Raw genomic sequence first — 23,571 nt, forward strand, 5'->3', positions numbered from 1 at the left:
ATAACTAGAGGTGTATTTTAAAAGTCACCATTGTTCACATATCATAGTAAACAACTGAGTAATATTAATGAATGTTAAAAACTCCTAGGTGAAAGTTTGATGAGAAACAAGTCATTTATACAGTCTCAATGGATTCAACCACAAATTGTGTATTAATTACAATGGGGAAAATAGTAAATTTGCAATGGAGAAAACTGGCAGACTCACTTTAACCAAATAGTCAAGGTTAACCTTACTGATTATGGGGCAAACTGACACCATGTACCTCCTATTGTAATGCACTGAGAACATATCGCTCCTGTGGTATTCCAACAAAAATGCATAACCTGAGGCTAACTATAAGCAAACATCAGACAAACCCAAATTAAGGAACATTCTACAAAATAACTGCCTCTTCTCTTCAAAAATGCCAATGTCATGAAAGGAAAAAAAAAAGACTGAGGCACTATTCCAGATTAAAGGAGACTAATGTGATGTGACAAATGAATTCAATGTATATCCTGGATTTTATTCTATACCAGGGGAAAAAATTGCTATAAAGGACATTATTGGGACAAGAGGTAAAATCTGATATGGAAAGTAATAGTATTGTATCAATGTTAATTTTCCTGATTTTGATCATTACATTGTGTCTTTTAAAAAAGATTTTATTTATTTATTAGACAGAGAGAGAGAGAGAGAGCACCCGCACAAGCAGGAGGAGCAGCAGAGGGAGAGGGAGAAGCAGACTCTCCACTGAGCAGGGAGCCCGATGCGGGGCTCCATCCCAGGACCCTGGGATCATGACCTGAGCCGAAGGCAGACACTTAACCGACTGAGCCACCCAGGTGCCCCATTATACTGTGTTTTATAAGAGAACGTCCCTGTTAGGAAAGACATGCTGAAATATTTAAGAGTATAGGGAATTTATGCCTGCAAATTACTCTAAATGATCCAGATAGAAAGATAGATAAAGAGACAGAGAGGATAAGAAAGCAAATATGGCCATGTTAAAATTTATGAATCTGCGTAAAAACGTACATACAAGTATTTTGTACTATTCTTACAACTTCTTCTTTTAATTTTTTAAAGATTTAATTTATTTATTTGAGAGAGAGAGAGAGTGCATGAACAGGGGGAGGGGCAGAGGGAGAGGGACAAGCAGATTCCTCACTTGAGGGGGGAGCCCAGTGACGTGGAGCTCAATCCCAGGACTCTGAGATCATGACCTGAGCCAAAGTCATTCACATAACCGACTGAGCCACCCAGGCACCCCGTGTACTATTCTTACAATTTCTAAGTTTGAAATTATTTCAAAGTAATGTTCTTAAAACCTCTGAATAATTTTAAAAAGGGAGAGAAATCTGCTAAATATTCTCTAAAGTTCTAACCAAAACTTTCAGCAAGAGTCAAATTCTGAAAGCAAAGTTTAGCAAAGGAGACAATAATATTAGAGAATTTTTACAAGACTTGGAAAAGTTATTCAGAGGCTAAAAATAGTCTTTCTAAAACAGAAAGAACATGGTATCTTGTGTCACACAGACCAGGATTCAAATCCTTGCTCTGTTACTTATTATTTGTATGACCTTGGGCAACTTAGTTAGCTTTCCTCAGCCTCAATTTCTTCATGCTGTAAAGACAATACTATCTACTTCTCTAATTACACACACATACACCCCTCTCTCTAACATACAAAGAACTTTTATAAATCATTAGAAATCAACATGAAAAAAATGAACACCCCAATAGAAAAATAGACAAAAGAAAAGACAATTCATGAACAATTTTATACAGATCATAAATATAGTTTGTGAAAATGTTTAACTTCACCCCTAGTCAAAGAAATGCCAATAAAACAGAAACATAAATTTTAAGCTAGGAGACTGGCAAAGAATTAAAAACACTGATAAGACCCAGTGCTGATGAGAGTATGAAAAAATGTACTACTGATGAGATAATGCAAACTGATACAACCTTTCTAGAAGGCATATGATAATATCCATCAAAACTGATCCAGGAACTTCTACACTGAATGCTACAAAACATTGCTAAGAGAAAATTTAAAAGGCCTAAATAAATGGATATACTATGTTCATAGATTGGAAGACTCAATATTGTTAAGATGTTAATCCTCCCCAAATTCATCCATAGATTTAATACCATTGTAATCATAATCCCACCAGGTTTTAAAATCAAAAGTGACAAGCTGACTTTAAAATGTATGCAGAAATGCGAAGGACCTAAAATATGCAAAGCACTCTTGAACAAGAACAACAAAGTTGGAGGTATTATATTCCTAACTTTAAGATTTCCTACAAAGCTACAGTATTTGGTAGATAAATAGGTCAATGGACCAGAATAGAGTCCTATACATATAAAGTCATTTAAATTTTGACAAAGCAATATTCAGCTGGAGAGAGGAAAAGTCTTTCAACAAATGGGGCTGGACTAACTGGATATCAATATGGAAAAAAATAAACGTCAATCCTGATCCAGCCCATACCATACCAAAAAAATTTAATTGAATGTCAATTACACCTCAATAAAGCTGAAATTTTTATTTTTTTAATTTTTAAGGAGTTTATGCATTTATTTGAGAGCAAGAGAGCACAAGTGAGAGAGCATGAGCCAGAGGGAGAGGGAGAAGCAGACTCCTCACTGAGCAGAGAGTCTGACACGGGGCTCGATCCCAGGACCCTGGGATCATGACCTGAGCTGAAGACAGATGTTTAACCAACTGAGCCACCCAGGTGCCCCAAAGCTGAAGTTTTTAAAAATATATTTGAAGATGGGGTGCCTGGCTGGCTCAGTTGGTAGAGCATTCAGCTCCTGATCTCAGGGTCATGAGTTCAAGCCCCATGCTGGGTGTAGAGCTTACTTCAATATATGAGAAGATGGATCATGGAACAGAACAAAAAAGATAACTGTTTTAAAACTATAAAGCTTCTAGAATAAAATCCAAGAGAGGATCTTTGAGACTTGAGACTAGACCAAGATTTGTAAAAGAACACAGAAAGAAAGTCGTAATCACAAAAGAAAAAATAAGTTAATTTCACCAAGTTAAAAAAGCTATTTGTCAAAAATCACCATTAAGAAAATGAACAGGCAAAATGACAGACTGGAAGAAAATATTTGCAAAACATGTATCTGACAAAGGACTTATAACCAGAATATATAAAGCACTCTGACAATTTAATAACAAAAAAGACAGACAATTCAATTTGAAGATGGGGGAAAGATTTGAATAGATATTTCACAAAGAAAACTGTATGAATGGTCAATAAACACATGAAAAAGTACTTGACATCATTAGTCATTAGGAAAATGCATAATAAAACTACAATGAGATACTACTACACACCAGAATGGCTAAAATTTTAAAGACTGACCATAACCAAATGTTGGAGAAGATGAAGAGCAAATGGAATTCTTATACATTGCTGATTTGAATATAAAATGGTAGAAATGCTTTAGAGAATTGTTTGGCAGTTTCTTATAAATTTAAACATACATCTACCCTGAATATCTAGAAATTCCACTTCTAGGTATTTACCAAAAAGAAAAATGAGAGCATATGTTTACAAAAAGACTTGTACTAGAATGCTCATTGCAGCTTTAGTCATAATAGCCAAAAAACATAAACAATCCAAATGTTCAATAACAGAAAGGATAAACTGTGGTATATTCATGCAGTGGAATACTATTCAGTAATGAAAAGGAGAAAACCTGATATGCACAATAACATGGATAAATCTCAAAAACGTTACACTGAGCAAAAGAAGCATTGCATAAATAGTGCTCCTCACAAGCTATAGTTTGAAGTATATGTTGCCTAATAAATCCATTAACAAGTAATACATTTTACTTTAAGGAGAGACCCAGACGATGCAAAAAAGATGTATGGGTAAGAGTGTTCATCACAAGTGCTTATAATAGCAAAAAACTGAAAACAACCTAAATGTCTACTAAGAGAAAAACAGTGTTCCATCCATACACTGGAATGCTACCCAGCCCTTTAAAATGACAGTATAATCTATGTTCATCGATAGAGAAAAGTGTCCAGAACATACTCATGAATATAAACAAAAAGGATTATAAAACAGCATGAAATAAGGAATAAGAAATGTCTCACTTATCACATTGCTAAGGATGAAAAAAGATTAATAATACCCAAAATTGGCAAGTATATGGGGAAAACATAGTTTCATACCTTATTGGTAAGAGTATAAATTAATAGAATCTAGGAGGCTATCTGACTATATTATTAAAATTCTAAACGTGCATACCATCTATCACAGCAATACATTTCTAAAAATGTATCCTATGGAAATATTCACAGAGGCACACAGATTTGATTACAAAGAACATAGTAGTATTTGTGATAAACATTAGAACAAACCAAATACCTATTGGTAGGTTTGGCTAAATAAATGATGGGCCATGTATACAATGGAACACTACACAGCTGTTAAAGTGAATTAGTTGGCATAGAATCAGAAAAAGTGGTGGTTACCAGAGGCTGGAAGATGAGGGAAAAGAGAAGATATTGATCAAAGGATATAAACTTTCAGTTACAAGATGAATAAATTCTGGAAACCTAATGTACAGCATGGCAAATGTAGTTACTAATGTATTATATACTTGAAATTTGCTGAGAGTAGATCTCAAGTGTTCTCACTACACACAAAAAGGTAAATATGGAAGGTCTGTTAATTAACTTAATTGTGGTAATCATTTCATAATGTATACATATGTCAAAACATCACATCGTACACCTTAAATATATACAATTTTTATTTGTCAAAATAGGTAAATAAAAGTATTTTTAAATTAATGGCTTAAGAACCCAAATAGCCAAAACAATCTTGAGAAAGGAGAGGAAAGCTAGAGGCATCACACTCCCTGATTTCAAACTATGTCATAAAGCTATGGCAATCAAAACAGTATGGCATTGGCATAAAAACAAACACACAGATCAATGGAACAGATTGGAGAGCCCAGAAATGAACTCACACACATATGGTCAATTAATTTATGACGTAGGAGCCAAGAACATGTAATGGGGAATGGACAGTCTGTTCAAGAAATGGTGTTGGGAAAACTGGGCAGCCACATGCAAAAGAATGAAACTGGATGAATTTCTTACACCATACACAAAAATCAACTCAAAATGGATTAAAGACTTGAGTGTAAGACCTGAAACCATAAAATTCCTAGAAAAAGACAAAGGCAGTAAGTCCCATGACATTGGTCTTGGCGAAAATTTTTTGGATTTGACACCAAAAGAAAAGGCAACAAAAAGCAAAAATAAACATACAAACTAAAAAGCTTCTGCACAGCAAAGGAAGCCATCAACAAAATGAAAAGGTGACCTACTGAATGGGAAAAAATATTTGCAAATTATATATCTGATAGGGGTTAATATTCAAAATATATAAAGAACTCATAAAACTCAATAGTAAAAAAAAATCTAATTAAAAAAATAGGCAGATGCTTCTGAATAAACATTTTTTCCAAAGAATTCATACAGACAGACGGCCAGTAGCTACATGAAAAGATGCTCAGCATCACTAATCATGAGGGAAATGCAAATCAAAATTACAATGAGATACCACCTCATGTCTGTTAGAATGGCTAGTATCAAAAAGACAAGAGAGGGGAGGGGGAGGGGGGAAAAGACAAGAGATAAAGTGTTGGCAAGGATGTGGAGAAGAGGCAGCCCTTGTGCACTACTGATGGGAATGTAAATTGGTGCAGCCACTATGGCAAATAATATGGAGGTTCTCAAAAAATTAAAAATAGAACTACCACATGATCCAGCAATTCCACTTCTGAGTCTTTATCTGAGGAAAATGAAAACACTAACTTGAAAAGATATATGCATGCCCATGTTCACTGCAGCATTATTTACAATAGCCAAGATATGGAAACAACCTAAGTGTCCACTGATGGAAAAATGGATAAAGAAGTCGTTGGATATATATATACAATGGAATAGTATTGAGCCATAACATGAATGAAATTTTGCCCTCTGTGACAACATGGATGGACTTTGAGGGTATTATGCTAAAAGAAATAAGTCAGACAGAGAAAGACAAAAACCGTATGATCTCACTTGCATGTGGAATCTTAAACAAGCAAAATAACCAAGTTCATTGATAGAACAGATTGGTGGTTGCCAGAGGTAGGGAATAGGGGGTGGGTAAAATGGGTGAAGGGGGTCAAAAGGTACAAACACCTAGTTATAAAACAAATAAATCATTGGGATATAATGTACAGCATGGTACTATAGTTAATAATAATACTGTATTGCATATTTGAAAGCTGCTGAGAGTAAATCTTAAAAATTCTCATCACAAGAAAAAATCTGTGACTATGTATGATGACAGATGTTAACTAGTGTGGTGATCATTTTGCAATATACACAAACACGGGATCATTATACTGTATACCTGAAACTAATATAATGTTACATGTCAATTACATCTCAATTTTAAAAATTAAATTAAATTTTAAAAAGTAATGCATTGATGCTATATGTAGTAAAATGATAAAAATGTCCAAAGTAATATTATGGAAAAGAGGAAGTTGCAAATGTGTATAAAATGTAGTTTGTGCCTAGTATTATAAAAATTATATAAAAATATATACATAGGCAAAATTTTGGAAGACTTACACTAAATTCTTGGCAGTGGTTATCTCAGAGTGATAGGATTACGAGAGCCTTATACTCTCTAGGTTGTGGGTTTATGTTATGAAGCAAATCTTTTATAATACATATTACTTTTAAAATAATTAGAGCACGTGTTTTGGGAAAAAATGGAGGGGTTATGGATCTGAAGGGCGATTACAAAAGGACTAAGGTAGTGAGAAAACTCGAACAATCCAAAGTTGAGGACAGAGAATGAAAGAATAGAATTTTATATTTTTAGTAGAGTAATTCTGGGAAATGACCAAATCCAGTATCCGGTGGAACAATTTTGCTGCCAGAGTAGCATGGAGGAGAAGAGCACTAGCTGCTCAGGGAACTGAGAAGCTAGAGCATTGCTTGGCCAATCCAACCACAGAGCACTGTGACTGGCTAGCAGGTGAAGGGCAAGAGTTTGGGTAGAAGGGAGAAAACAAGCCAGATGCCCAAGTCCTCAAAGAATATAAGGAAATAAAGAAGAAGTTAATAAGTGACTACATCAAGAAGAAATAAAAGGTAATACTGCCAGAAGGCATGAGCCTCAAGGGAGAAACTTTTCATCTGAGGGTAAAAATGATGATGACGTGTTCTGTAAAACAAATAAAAATGACTAACAACTACAACTGCAATATTGGTGAGGTATAAGACTATGGGCACTCTCATTTATGGTTGGTAAGAATGCACGTAAGAACAAACTTTCTGGATAAAAATTTGGCAGTACTTATCAATTGGTTCATGCCATCTGATTCAGCAGGTCCAATTCCATAAATCTGTCCTACAAATACATTAACACACACACAAACATACATGTAAGGATGTTCACTGTGGCATTGTTTGTAATAGCAAAAAAAACTGGAAACCTAAACCTTCATCAGTAAGCAATGTCGGTTAAATAAATGATGTGAGGCTCTCACTCAAGAGCCATAGCAATAAGGGAGGCCTACGTTTGGGGAAAGTAAGGATTCAGTTAAAAAAAAAACGTAGAGGGATAATTTGGGGAGGAAATCTAGGGTATAGTAGAGTTTGTTTACAATGGAATTAGTTTTCCAGGAAACAGTGCAAAGAACTGGCACGAGACACAACAGTGGGTGGATGAATGGGTGTAAAGGAAGGCACAGAAGGGTAGCAGGAAGCCCAAAGGGGTTCAAGAAAGAGTGAATACACAGGCAAATAATCAAAGGGACTTTGCAGGATAAACTGGCTTTCAGGTTAACTGGACCCTTCAGCCTAAAATGCTCTTCCCCCACCCTTGATAGTCTAGGAAACCCCTATTCAATCATTATGTGTCAGACCAAAAATTATCTTTCTTTTTTAAAAGATTTTATTTATTTATTTGACAGAGAGAGCGAGAGAGCACAACCAGGGGGAACAGCCGAGGGAGGGGGAGAAGCAGGCTCCCCGCTGAGCAGGGAGCCCCATGCAGGGCTTGATCCCAGGGACCCTGGGAAATGAGCTGAAGGCAGATGCTTAACCATCTGAGCCACCCAGGCACCCCCACAAATTATCTTTCAATGAGGCTTTCCTTGATACCCTGTGGTAGATTTAATGAAATCCTTCCCTCAAGTTCCACGGCAATTTATACAACCATTCCTTTTTCTTTTTTAAGATCTTATTTTATTTATTTATTTTTAAAGATTTTATTTTATTTTATTTTATTTTATTATTATATTTTTTATATGACAGAGAGACACAGCAAGAGAGGGAACACAAGCGGGGGAGTGGAGGAGGGAGAAGCAGGTTTCCTGCGGAGCAGGGAGCCCGATGCGGGGCTCGATCCTAGGACCCTGGGATCATGACCTAAGCCGAAGGCAGGCGCTTAACCATCTGAGCCACCCAGGCGCCCCAAGATTTTATTTTTTTATTTGACAGAGAGAGACATCGAAAGAGGGAACACAAGCAGGGGGAGTGGGAGAGGGAAAAGCAGGCTTCCCGCTGAGCAGGGAGCCCGATGCGGGGCTCGATCCTAGGATCCTGGGATCATGACCTGAGCCGAAGGCAGATGCTTAACCGACTGAGCCACCCAGGCCCCCTTTAAGATTTTATTTATTTATTCATGAGAGACAGACAGAGAGAGAGAGAGGCAGAGGGAGAAGCAGGCTCCCCAAGGAGCAGGGAGCCCGATGCGGGACTCGATCCCAGGAGCCTGGGATCATGACCTGAGCCGAAGGCAGCCACTTAACCGACTGAGCCACCCAGGCACCCTTATACAACCATTCTTATAGGATTTATCATTTCTGATTAGGAGTACTTAACATGAAATTTATGGATAGTCGTCAGGAAGAGTGTCCACATATCCCTTTGAACTTTATGTAAAATTCTGTGTATTTCTGTGCATTTGGGGGGGTGGGGGGATGTCCACAGTTTGTTTGGTTTTTTAAGTTTTTTCTTTCCTTTTTTTTTAAAAGTAATCTCTACCCCCAATGTGGCACTCGAACTCATTACCCCAAGATCAAGAGTTGTATGCTGTACCAACCGAGCCAGCCAGGTGCCCCTCAAAGTCCACAGTTTTTAATCAAATTCTTAAACAATTACTGTAATGTAACTTGTTCGTCATTTATTGAGCAGTCTAATATATGCCAGGCACTATACTACAGACATGAAGAGAGAAGTAAACAAAGGATTACAAAATAGTATGAAACATAAAAGAAGCCTAAATAAAAAGACACATACCATTAATGAAGACCTACATAAATGGAGAGGTACACCATGTTCCTGGTTGGGAAAACTCAATAATGTAAAGACATCAACTCTTTCCAAATTAAGTTGAAAGTTCAATGTAATCTCAACTAAAATCTCAACAAGATCTTCTGTGGAATTTATTGACTGATTCTAGAAATTCTTGTGGAAGGAAAAATGAGCTAGATTAGCCAAGAAATATTTTAAATACAACAAGGAAAAACTTGCCCTCTCACATCTAAATGTATGATAAAGCCATAGCAGAAATTATTTGTTTTATTTTTTTAGAGATGGAGAGAGAGTGGGGAGGGGCAGAGGGAGCAGGAGAGACCGAGAATCTTAAGCAGGCTCCACACACAGCACAGAACCCAATGTGGGACTCAGTCTCACGACCCTGAGATCATGTCCTGAGCCAAAATCAAGAGTTAAATGCTTAACTGACTGAGCCACCCAGGCACCCCCATAGTAGTAATTTTAATATTGATATGATATTAATATTGATATTGGTGTAGGTACAAACACATCAGTGAAACAAAAGAGATGGTTCAGAAACAGGCTCATGTGTTTAAGGGAATTTTGTATGTGATAAAGGTATTTCAAATCACTGGAGAACGTCAATAAATAGTGGGACAACTAGCTATGTTTGGAAAAAAAGAGCAATATCTCACACTACTCACAAAAATAAATTCTAGACAGTTTAAATAATAAAGTCTTACAAAAAAACAACTCAGAAACAACCTGTGTTGGACAAAGATTTCTTAGATCTGAAACAAAAGCATGAGTCATAAAAGAAAAAATTAAGAAATTGAATTTCATCAAAATTATGAACTTCTGCTCTTCTAAAGATCCTGGTAAGAGAACAAAAAGACATGCTACAGACCGAGAGAAAATATTTGCAAACCACACATCTGATAAAGGATTTGCACTTGGAATTCTAAAAACTCAATAATAACAAAACAAATAATCCAGTTTTTTAAGTGGGCCGAAGATTTGAACAGACACTATAACAAAGATGCTCAACGTCACTAGTTATTAGGAAAATATAAATTTCAAAAATGAGATACTATTACACCTACTCCAACATCTTTTTTTTTTAAAGATTTTATTTATTTATTTGAGAGAGAGAGAACACAGAGGGAGAGTGGGAGGGAGAAGCAGACTCCCTGCTGAGTGGAGAGCCTGAGGCGGGGCTCAGTCCCAGAACTCTGGGATCATGACCTGAGCGGAAGGCAGACGCTTAACTGACTGAGCCACCCAGGCACCCCCCTACTCCAACATCTTAAGAAAAAACTGACACTACCAAGTGCTGGGGAACTAGAAGTAACTAGATCTCTCGTATGTTGCTGAAACGAATGTAAAATTGGACAGCCATTTTGGAAAACAGTTTGGCAGTGTCTTATAAAGTTAAACATACATTGACTATACAACCCAGCAATCCCAGTCCTAGGCATTCACCCAAGTGAAATGAAATCTTAGCTTCACACAAGAACCTGATGCTGATGTTTAGTGACTATATTTATAATCACCAAACACTAGAAACAACTCAAATAACTGAAACCTCAACTGGGGAATGAAAAAACAAACTGTGGTACGTCCATACACTGGAATCTACTCAGCAATGAAAAGGAACAAACTATTGATACAAGCAACAACATGGATATTGTATGATTTCATTTATATGGCAGCTTTGAAAGAACAAAACTATAACATTAGGAAACAGGCAGTGAGTGCTAGGAGGTAAAGGGGAGGAGTTGACTCTAAAGAGGAACTAGTGAATTTCTTGAAGTGATGGAACTATCTTATATCTTGATTGTAGCTGTTGTTACACAACTGTATGCATTTGTCAAAACTTGCAGAAATGTACACTAAAAAGGGTGAATTTACTATATATAAATGATAACTTAATAAAAATATGAAAAAATATAATCCTAGCACACACATGCGTACGTGCACACACACACACATACACATACAAGCTTAGAAATATATGAGAACAATAGGACACAAAGAAACTTTTGGGGGTGATGGACATATTCATTACTTTGATGGTAGCGATAGTTTCATGGGTGTGAACATACGTCAAAACTCATCAACTTATATCCTTTAAGTACGTAGAGTTTATTGTACATCAATTATACCTCAATAAAGCTGTAAAAAAAGAAGAAGAAATGTATGAGAAGAAAATATAAGTGAATATGTTTAAAACCTTGGAGTGGTGACAACCTTCTTAAACAAGACAGTAAAAGCAAAAGCCATAAAAGAAAAGAATGATATATTTGACTACATCAAAATTTTAAGTTTCTATTCTAAAGACATTGTAAATAAATATAAAAGAAGGGTAGATTAGAAGAAAATATTTGTAACATATATAGACAATGGCTAATTAATGTTAATATAAAGAACTCCTACACATCAATAAGAAAAAACAAACAACCCAATAGAAACAGGAGAAAAAGATATAACAAGCAACCAATAATGGGAAATGCAAGTTTTTTAGAGATTTATTTTATTTTTAAAGATTTTCTTTATTTATTCATGAGAGACAGAGACAGACAGAGAGAGAGAGGGAGAAGCAGGTTCCCCATGGAGCAGGGAGCCTGATGCAGGACTCAACTCCAGGACCCCAGGATCACGACCTGAGCCAAAGGCAGATGCTTAACCAACCAGACAACCCAGGCACCCTAGAGATTTATTTTATTTTAGAGAGAGAGGAGAGCGTGAGTGGGGGGAGGGGCAGAGGGAGAGAATCTTCAAGGAGACTCCTCACCCAGCCTGGAGCCCAACGTGGGGCTCGATCCCACGACCCATGAAATCATGACCTGAGCTGAAGCCAAGAGTCGACACTTAACCCACTGAGCCAGCCAGGTGCCCCAGGAAATGCAAATATTAATAAACACAGGAAGGGAGGATACATAAATTTGACTAGTAATCAAAGAACTATGAATTAAAAGATCACTTTTTGCTTAACAGATCAACAAAATTTTAAGATCGATAGCGAGTGTTGGCAGGGGGCCTAGAGAAATAGGTGCTCTCACATACTATTGTCATTGGAAGTAGTCGGTCTTTGGTGAGCAATTTTGTATGATCTGTTAAAATCTAAAATGTGCATAACCTTCAACCCAGTAGTTCTGTTCTTCATTACCCATCCTAGAGAAACACTTGTGTATGTCACACAAAAAGAGTTAATGGGAAAAAAACAAAAACCTAAAAATTGTCCCTCAAGGATTCTCAAACTATATGTGGTAAAGAACCAAGGTTTTGAGATTTTTTTTTGTAAATTTCCAATCTGTTACATACTGATACCTTTGTAGAGAAAAAGGAATTACTAGAAAAGTAACCATGTACTTGGATGTCACAGCAACATAAAATTGGAACAAATGTGGGTTTTTTAAGATTTTATTTATTTATTTGACAGAGAGAGAGAGCACAAGCAGGGGGAGTGGCAGAGGCAGAGGGAGAAGCAGACTCCCTGCTGAGCAGGGAGCTGAATGCGGGGCTTGATCCCAGGACTCTGGGATCATGACCTGAGCCGAAAACAGTTGCTTAACCGACTGAACCACCCAGGTGCCCCGGTACAGATGTTTTATAAATGCTTACTCTCAACTTCTGTCCTTATCTCATTGTGGACTGGTAATAGTTCACGATCAGCACCAATCGGTGGAATACAGTTTGAGTACTACTGACCTAAATGTCCATCAAAAGGGAAATAGGAATTGCCATGTGACCCAGCAATTCCACTCTCTCTATATATACCCAAAAGAATCAGAAGGACTTGAACAGATATTTGTACACCCATGCTCACTGCAGCATTGTTCACAACAGCCAAAAGGTGGAAGCAACCCAAGTGTTCACTGACGGATAGCTAGATAAACAAAAGGTAGTATATACATACAATGGAATATCATTCAACCTTAAAAAGGAAACTCTGACACATGCTACAACATGGATAAACCTTGAAGACATTATGCTAAGTGAAATAAGCCAGCCACAATAAAACAAATTCGGTATGATTCCACTAACATGATGTACTAAGAATAGTCAAATTTATAGAGACAGAAAGTAGAATGGTGGTTGCCAGCGGCTGGGGAGAGGAGATAGTAGGAGTTACGGTTTAAAGGGTATGGAATTTCAGTTTGGGAAGATGAAAAAAGTCCTGCAGATGGATGGTGGTGATGATTACACCACAGTGTACTTAATAACGCTGAACTGTACACTTAAAAATTCTTTTTTGTTGGGCGCCTGGGTGGCTCAGTTGTTAAGCGTCTGCCTTTGACTCAGGTCATGATCCCAGGGTCCTGGGATCGAGTCCCACATCGGGCTCCCTGCTCAGCGGGAAGCCTGCTTCTCCCTCTTCCACTTCCCCTGCTTGTGTTCCTGCTCTCACTGTCTCTGTCTCTGTCAAAGAAATAAATAAAATCTTAAAAAAAAAATCTTTTTTGTTTTTAGAGACAGAAAGAGAGAGAGAGAGCAAGAGAGCACAAGCAGGGGGAGGGGGAGAGAGAGAGAAAAAGAGAGAGAGAATCTTCAAGCACGCTCCATGACCAGTGCAGAGCCTGACACAGGGCTCAATCCCACGACCCTGAGACCATGATCTGAGCCAAAATAGACGCTCAAGTGACTGAGCCACTCAGGTGACCCTTAAAACTTCCTAAAATGGTAAATTTTATATCATGTTTATTTTGCCACATTATTTTTTTAAAGATTTTATTTATTTATAATTTGAGAGAGAGATTGAGAGAATGAGTGGGAAGAGGGGCAGAGGGAGAAACAGACTCCCTGTGGAGCAGGGAGCCCAATGCGGGACTCTATCCCAGGACCCCAGGATCATGAGCTAAGCTGAAGGCAGACACCTAACCGACTGAGCCACCCAGGTGCCCCTATTTTGCCACAATTTTAAAAAGGGAAATGGGAAATGGTATATGCATTCTGTAGAATACTGTGTAGCATGTTCCATGTCACAACCACTACCTCATTCTCTTAGGCATATTGCAAGCTGCAGAACGATACAGAGTACAATATCATTTATAAGCAAAAGAAACAAACAAAAACTATATTTCTATTTTTTTTAAGATTTTATTTATTTGAGAGACAGAGAGCAGAGGGGTGGGGGCAGAGGGAGAGGGAGAAGCAGGCTCCCCACTGAGCAGGGAGCCCAATGATGAGCTCAATCCCAGGACCCCAGGATCATGACCTGAGCCGAAGGCAGACGCTTAACTGACTGAGCCACCCAGGTGCCCTTATACTTCTATTTTTAAATACAAAGAAAATTATCTGGAAGAACAAATACCAACCTGATAACATTAGTTTCCTCTCAGACAGGGACCTGCCTCAGGGGGTTGGAAAGGAGAACTGTGTTTGACTTGAGCAACAAAAAAACATACTCATGTATCGCCTGAATAATTAAAATGCTTTTTACAGAAAATTAAAAGAATGGGTCAACCACAGAAAATATGTGGTATGGTAACTAAAGGCAGCACAGGTCCTGTGGGGATACAGGGTATCCAAGAAAGTACACGTGCCAGGAACATACAGGGAGGTATCTAATCCCAGACTAGGAAAAACAAAGAGACATCCCAGAGGAAGTAGAAAGGAAAGCCTGAAATATGTTTAAGATGAGTCGAAATTAGCCAAGAAAAATGTGAGTGGGAACAAAACAATGGAGAGCGTGTTATTTTTTTAAAGATTTTATTTATTTGTCAGAGAGAGAGTACAAGCAGGGGGAGTGGCAGGCAGAGGGAGAAGCAGGCTCCCCGCTGAGCAAGGAGCGGGATGCTGGTCCCAGGATCCTGGGATCATGACCTGAGCCAAAGACAGCCATTTAACCGACTGAGCCACCCAGGTGTCCCTGGAGAGGGTGTTAGAGGCAGAGGGAACTGTATGTGTGAAGGCATGGAGGTACGAGAGAACATAGCTTTCTCTGAGAACCGGAAATAGTTCTCTAGGCTTGAAGCATAGAATCTATGTAGATGAGTACAGAATCCAGCTTTTACACTGAAAACAATAGGAAATTTTTAAAGCTTATAGAGGTCATCTGCCTGTATGTTTTAGAAAGATCACTCTAGCTGCTGTGCAGAAAATGAATGGGTCAGTAAGTATAGGCACAAAAAGGCCACGGTGAAAGCTACTTGAGTAATCCAGAAGAGAAATGATAAAAGGGGGTGGGGGCTGATGAAGGAGGGGCAGGCGAGGAACAAGAGAGGGTTAATATTGGACATTTTAAGTTTGAGAAGGATTTCCAAGTGAACATGTTCAATAGGGAGTTGGATTATACAGGTCTGGAACTTGGGAGAGATGTCCGATTAGAATCACGCATTTGGGGGATCAAGTTACCGAAACCACGAGAATTCAAAGTCTCTTCCATATCATAAACTTTACCCTCTCAACTGGCTCAACTATCTCTCAACTTTATGGGGGGAAAAGTCCTTTCTCAAATCCATCCTGCCATTCTCTGTTCCTTCATAGAAAAATTTAGAATATTCTTTTTTTTTCCCTCATAGGCTCTAGGCCCAACATGGGGCTTACATGGGGCTTGAACTCATGACCCCGAGGTCAAGAGTCACATGCTCTACTGACTGAGCCAGCCAGGCACCCCTAGAATATTCTTTTTTTTTCCTTTTAGAATATTCTTGTATGAGCTGTGTACTCAATGTTCTTCCCACTTCCCATCACTCTACGAAAATAGCTATTGCAAAGGTCACTAAATCTAACAGATGCCTTTCAGGCCTCATCTTACTTCGGTGTCTCAGCAGCATTTAATACAGTATTAAATGTACTCCTTCTTTCCTTCTCTTAATACTGTTCCCTTGGCTTTCAGGATATCTCATTCTCCCGCTTTTCCTCCTTCATCTCTTCCCATTCCTCGGCTTCCTTTATGAACTTCTGCTCTTCTACCTCCTACTTCCTCTTATAATCTAACCAAAGGCAGATAGAATATTAGGAAATTATTATGGAAGGGTTACCAATTCTATTGCCAATAATCCCGCAAACCTAAAACAAAGATACTTCTCTCTCTACTGTGAATCAAGATCAAATGAATAAGTATAGCTTTCTGTTGAAGTAACCCACTGTGGTAGGCTCGACAGCAAAAGATGTCCACGTCTTAATCCCCAGAACCTGTGAATGAATATCTTACTTTGCATGGCAAAAGAGACTTTGCAGAAGAAAAATAAAAGACTTTGAAGAGATGATTAAGTTAAAGAACTTGCGATAAGGAGATTATCCAGGTGGACTCAACATAAGCACAAGGGTCCTTAAGAGGGAGGCAGGAGAGTCAGAGGACAAGTGAAGACAGAAGTAGATTGGAGCAGAGATTGCTGGGTTTAAGGTGGAAGGGGACCGTGAGCTAAGGAACGCAGGCAGCCCTTAGAAGCAGGAAAAGACAAGGAATATTCTCCCCTAGAGCCTCCAGAAGGAACATGGCCCTGCCAACATGTTGATTTTAGTCCATAAGGCCTATTTTGGGCTTCTGACCGCCAGAGCTGTAACATAAATATATCTGTGGGGTTTTTTTAAAGATTTTATTTATTTGGCAGAGAGAGACAGCGAGAGAGGGAACACAAGCAAGGGGAGTGGGAGAGGAAGAAGTAGGCTTCCCGCCGAGCAGGGAGCCCAATGTGGGGCTCAATCCCAGGACCCTGGGATCATGACCTGAGCCGAAGGCTGACGCTTAACGACTGAGCCACCCAGGCGCCCCTTATCTGTGTTGTTTTAAGCCACTAAATTTGTGGTAATTTGTTACTACAGCAGCAACAGAAAACTAATATACGCACTTTAAAAGGAGAAACAAACTAAATCTTAAGGAAAATATGGTTGGCCCCAAGAAAACTCTCAGGACTCCCCCATCATAACAAGAGAGGGCTCAAGGAAGCTCTTCACCAGAGTTAAGTCTAGAGAGACCACCTATTGATTTTTCTGCTCTTTTGCCTTAAGGGCTGTTTGTCTAGATGGGCTAGGTGATTCTCCCACTCCCACCCTCCAGAAGATAATTCGATCTGCTTCTTCCCTTCTCCTTGATCAATTCAGTGGAGGATTTCTCTAGGAAGGTATTAAGCTCACCTACAGGCCTCCTCTTCCCCACATGGGGGCGGAGGCCAAGAAAAAGCCAGTGTTATCTAGGAAATTCTTACTGATTGGTGGATGAGAGCTGGGTGTGTGGATGCTGGGCTCTGATTGGGATCCTTCTTTATGGGAAATGCGCTCCTCATCAGGTGTGTCCCATTGAATGCAGACAACTACTAAGGTCTGAAAACATCATGGACAAGGCTTCAATTGAGAAGTCCCAGAGATTCACTATCCTAAGGTCTCTCTATTCTCTGCTGTGTTCCAAGACAGACAGTCCTTTGAAAACAAAGAACAAAAAAATATAGATCACTCACATCATCCATGAAAATAAATTCTAGCTGCATTGCAAATGTAAGCAAACACACAGAAACTGCTATACAAGTATTAGAGAAGGATGCTCATGACCTTGGTATGTGGAAGACCTTATTAAATAAAATACAAAAATCAAAAGCCAAAAAAAAGACTGATTAATCTGACCTCAAAACTTAAAACTTCTATTCAATAAGATATCATAAACAAAATTAAAAGGCAAGAGATAGACTGGGAGAAAATATGTGCAATATGTAAAACAGAAGACTAATTTTTTCTTTTTTGAAGATTTATTTATTTGAGAGGGGAAGTGAGAGAGAGAGAGCACATGAGCAGGGGCAGAGGGAGAGGGAGAAGCAGACTCCCCTGCTGAGTGGGAGCCTGATGCGGGGGCTTGATCCCAGGACCCTGGGATCATGACCCGAGCCAAAGGCAGATGCTTAACTGACTGAGCCACCCAGGCGTCCCCAAAAGACAAATATTTTCCCTTAATTATCCTGGCTAAGAGACCACCAAGGCTAAGAGAAAAACAGGTAAAGGATATGAGCAAGCATATCACAGAAAAAACACAAATGGCCAGTAAACATATGAATGGATGCTCAACTTCTCTATTCATCAGAGTACTAAAAATGAAACAATGAGATTCTATTTTCTACCTATCATATTTGCAAAATTTAAAGTTTGATAACATTCAGTGTTGGGAAGAGTAAGGAGAAATGAGACCTTACAACCTGCTGGGGAGAACATAAACTAGTACAGCCGTGTTGGAAGGGCACTGGGCAGTACCTACTAAGATTACAAATACACAGTTTACGACACCACTCTCAGGCATATGCCCTAGAGAAGACGTTCAGATGTTCTCAGAACGTGGTCCATAGTTTCCTGGGGGTTCCCAAGACCCTTTCAGGGGGTCCTTGAGATTCAAAACTATCTTCATAATTGTATTAAGATGTTGTTTGCCTTTTGGGGCGCCTGGGTGGCTCAGTCAGTTAAGTGTCCGACTCTTTATTTCAGCTCAGGTCATAATCTCAGGGTTGTGAGATTGAGCCCCACATCGGCCTCTGCACTCAGCGGGAAGTATGTTCAAGATCCTCTCTCCCTCTGCCCCTGCCACCGCGCCACCCCCCCGCCCTGTGCACTTGCACTCATTCTCTCTCTAAATATAAATGATTTTTTTTTAAAAAAAGATGTTGCTTGCCTTTTTTTTTTTTACTGTGTTGACATTTGCACTGTTAATGCAAAAGGAAAGGTGGAAGGGGGAAAAAAAGCAAAGATGTGTAAAACTGCTGGTGCCCTAAAGCTCATCAAAAGGAGTGGCACCAAACTGTACTGTGTCATTGTATTTTTTCATCATCATACACGTAAGAATGTCCTCGATAAAGCAGTAAAAGTTATTAAAATCTCCATGCCTAAATACATGGCTTTCTAATATTCTATGTAACAGAACAGGAAGTACAGATAAAGCACTTCTGTTGCATACTAAAGTACAGTGATTGTCCCAAGGAAAAACACTTGTCAGATTGAGTTGTGAGCTGAAGTCACTGTTTTCATGGAACACCATTTTTATTGAAATAACGACTGACTGATAAACTATGGCTATTCAGACTTGGATATTCTGGCAGGCATTTTCTCAGAAATAAAATTAGCCTGTCACTTCAAGAACAACTGATAGTATCTGGTGCTAATGGTAAAATTTGAGCTTTCAAGCAAAAATTCGAACTTTGGAAAACTTGCACCTCCACCACAGGCTTGGCAGCTGTCCAATACTATAAGACTTTTCTGATAAGAGCAGTGGTGATACTAATGTAATTTTTTTAAGATTTTATTTATTTATTTGAAAGAGAGAGAGAATGAGAGAGAGAGAGTATGAGGAGGGTCAGAGGGAGAAGCAGACTCCCCGCTGAGCGGGGAGCCCAATGCGGGACTCGATCCCGGGACTCCAGGATCATGACCTGAGCCAAAGGCAGTCACTTAACCAACTGAGCCACCCAGGCGCCCGATACTAATGTAATTTTTGACACCGTATGATGAACTGTGTCAACATTTGAAAGATCTGCGTAACTCAGTGAACCAATATTTTCCAAATTGCCAGTGCATTATGTTATAAAATCCTGCACAGGTAAAAAAAAAACAAAACAAAACATGTTAAAGTACAGGCAGACCAATGGATTTTAAATGTAACAAAGCAAGAAAAGTTTACTTATATGATTAATATGGTTTCTAAATTCACATTAAAAGTAATCTTTAAGAAACTACCACTTGTTGAGTGCCTGGGTGGCTCAGATGGTTAAGCATCTGCCTTTGGCTCAGGTCATGATCCCAGGGTTCATGATCCCAGGGTCCTGGGATCGAGTCCCGCATCGGGCTCCCTGCTCAGCAGGGAGCCTGCCTCTCTCGGTCTCTTATGAATAAATAAATAAAATCTTTAAAAAAAAAAAAAAGAAACCACCACTTGTTGAGGACTGATATAAAAAATATCTACAATTACCTGAAAAGGCTATTAAACTACTCCTTGTTTTTCTAATTACACATCTGTGTGACATATACTTCATCCAAAACATTGTAATAGATCAAATTCAGAAGCAGGTATGAGAACCCAGAGGTCTCCTATTAAGCCTATTAAAGAGACTTTCAGAAAATGTAATGCAATTTTACTGTTCTCACTAATATTTTTTGCTTTGGAAAAGTTCTTTTTCATTTTAAAATATTATTTATGTTAACATGTAATGGGTTTACTGCTGTTATTTTTAATGAATAGTTAAATTTTTAAAAATTTCTAATACATTGAATAGTGGTAGATATAAACCTACATAAACAAATTGTCTTAGGAGTGTAAAGGGGTCCTGAGATCAAAAAGTTTGAGAACCACTGCCCTAGAGAAACTCTGATAAGGAGTTGTGATCAGGAAAATTCATAGCAGTAATGCTTATAAAAGCAAAAAACTGGAAAAATGTAGTAGTCGGTCAATAAGGAATGGCTAAATAAGCCAGTTTATAGCCATACTATGGCATATTATGCCACTTACAAATGAAGTAAATTTAGATGTAGTGAAATAAAAATGTTTCCAAAATATTTAATAAAAAATTTGCAGGATATGCACAGTATGGTATAGTTTTTGTAGAAATAAAAACACAACACGACGTGTTTTCTAAACAAACAAACAACTAAGACCTGGAAAGCTACCAGGATACACAGGCAAACTGTAAAGAGCAGCTACCTTTCAAAAGGGAAAGGTGGACTAGGATTGTGAGTAATGGCCAAAGTATACTTCAGCCCCATCTATGTGTAAAGTTTTGAGGGACTGTTTGTTTGTTTTTTACAAGGACACTGTACTAGTGCAATTAAAAATAATGAGGAAAAAAAGAATAAAGCAACAAGGTCAAGCCCAGACATTGAGGAAGGGAGGGGACTCGCTTTGAGTCCAGGCTGAGAGGACCCAGTGTATTTGCTGCAGCGGTTCTGCAGCTGTGGAGTCTAGGAAGGCGCCATGAGAGATGAAATCGGGCGATGGAGGGTATGGTTGGCTGAAATGGTGATGGCCACCTGGATGGCACAACTTTCTGGGTCAGACACCTCCCACTTCCTCCCTGGGATTTAATACAAAGGCCTTCACGGCCGCAGAGGTCAGCCTTGCCCGCTTCCGCCATAATTTATCTCGCCCTGATGCCCGCCAACTCTTACCCTATTCCCGGCCCCCGATCCCCACTCCCCCGGCCCTAGGACCTCAGCGGCCACATCCGAGGAAGAGCTCTGGGCAGGCTAAGGTGACTACAGCCTGAATCGCCGCGGCACACCCGATGACACTGAGACACCGAAAGAGTGACCGAGCGACAGGAAGCGGAGGGTAGCCGGCAGCTACGTAGCGGGAGGACGCAGTTACCAAATAAGCCACAGGAGCTCCGAGACAATCGGCTGACTCTTCCAGGTGCCGTTGGGCAGGCTTCGCTTTCGAAAGCAGCGCCACAGCGTTCCCATTGGTCTTCCATTCCAGCCCAACCAGCAGCTCTCCCTATGGCCTGCCCCTCGATTAAGAGGCCAATCAGAGGAGGGTTTTGCGTTTCCCATTGCATAGGACCAACTAAAAGCTTGCTCGCTTCTGACTGACGTGTTGGACAGCCAACCAGAAGAGCCGACGCCTGGCGATTCGGCCTCCTAGTGCAGTCACCATCTCGATCTAGGTCCCTGTCCTTGCCCCGTCCCTGGCTGGAGTCTAAGGTTTTGATCTGAGAGAAATAACCAGGAAGGAGGTCCACGCTGGAGAGATGGTGGCTCAAGAGGCAAAATACTCTTTCCCAGAGTTTGGTTGGCTCTGAGGTCAGATGATTTTGTAGTTGAGGTGTCAGGGCTACTCTGGGGTTGGCCTTGAGTAGTGACCACACGAGAAAAGTATTGGTCGAGAGAGCGCCTCAGATAATGTTGCTTTGCCACCATGCTGTTTGACTTCCCCCCAGAGTCAGGTGGGAAGAAGCCTAGGAACATCAGGGCCTTTAATTAAGCGTTGGTTTATCTACAGTGAGGAGTGTTAGGGATGCTCAATTAGCAGCAATAAATACTACTTCTAGAATGACTAAAACGAAATGTGCGGGGAAATTTTAAAAAACCTGATAGCGGCATCATTACAGCTAAAGGTATCATTAAATACTAATGCTAATTAAAACTAAGAAATACCATTTTCACCAAATACTTTGGATAATTATCTGTTGTTTAATATTGTGCCATTTTGGGCAAAGAAACTTGCAGGGCAGGGATGGCAGTTTTTCCACTTTTGGTAAGAAAACAGACATTTTCATTTGCTGTATGTGGGAGCCTAAACTGCACACTTTAAGAGGGTAACTTAGTAGTACCTATCAAAATGTAATACATATCCTTTGATCCAGCAATTCCTTCTCTCAAAATCTATCCTACAGAAATACTTAAACACATGAGCAAGTTATGTGTAGCATTATTTGTAATAGTGAAGGATTGGAGACAAACTGGAATCAATAAATTGTTTTACAACCATACCATGAAATGTCATGCCTCCATTTTTAAAAGTGAGGTAAATTTCCATATACTAATGTGAAAGGAAGTCCACAATACATTGCAAAGTGTAAAAATTAAGTTGCAAAATAGTGCACATAATATCCCATTTTGTTAAAAAAAAAACCCTACATATGAGTGTGTGGGTATTCATATGTGTACATGTGTAAATGAATGTGTATATTCATACATACATTATATGTATATATATTCACATACACATATCTATGCATAGGAAAAGGTCTGGGAAGACACCAAATTAAATTATTCTTGGGGAATGGGCATAGGGAGAGGGAATAAAGAGAAATCTTTCTCTTTTTACACATTTATGTTTTGTTTGAATTTTGTCAACTAGCATTAATTACTTTTTGAACTTTTATCATCACAATAAAACATTTTAGCAAAATAGGCACTTTTGTAATAGGAACAATCAGCAAAACTATCATTTCTACATTTTAAATAAGAATAATTCCAGATAGGAATGAGGTAACTATTTCATTCAAAAATTTCAGCTAGAAGACCTAGGATAAAATTAGGACACTGTAAATCAATTCAACACTGAGCTTTAGTGTGGTACTCATGACTTGATACAATAGGATGTGGGCAAACAAAATCTAATCAGAATAAGTGAAGAGTCGTTCATTTCTGGGAGAGAAAACTACAAAATGGCAAACTCCATCCAATGGAAAAAACTTTGCTTTCACCTTTTTGGTAGCATCACCTCCAGGGTTTACTCAATTCCCTAGGGCAAGGGTTGGAAATCATAAGAATTAGAGATTTAAGATACCTCAGATATCATTCAGTCAAATCCCCTCATTTTACAGTTGAGAAAACAGGCC

The 23,571-nt window shown here is 39.0% G+C and overlaps 1 protein-coding gene across 2 annotated transcripts in view; it reads right to left on the reverse strand.

Annotated features, from left to right (window-relative positions):
• Nucleotides 1–22,703, reverse strand: part of SLC7A3 (solute carrier family 7 member 3) — a 155,150-nt gene extending 132,447 nt beyond the window's left edge. For both annotated transcript variants that reach the window (XM_064574211.1, XM_064574210.1), the window contains exon 1: nt 21,594–22,703. The gene's annotated coding sequence lies outside the window, so the exon portion shown is untranslated. The remainder of the gene's footprint in view (nt 1–21,593) is intronic.
• Nucleotides 22,704–23,571: the final 868 nt, after the last annotated feature.

This window comes from Mirounga angustirostris, unplaced genomic scaffold, assembly GCF_029215605.1.
Source record: "Mirounga angustirostris isolate CCGP_5_RB_7025 unplaced genomic scaffold, mMirAng1.0.hap1 SCAF_11, whole genome shotgun sequence".
NCBI classification, from domain to species: Eukaryota; Metazoa; Chordata; class Mammalia; order Carnivora; family Phocidae; genus Mirounga; species Mirounga angustirostris.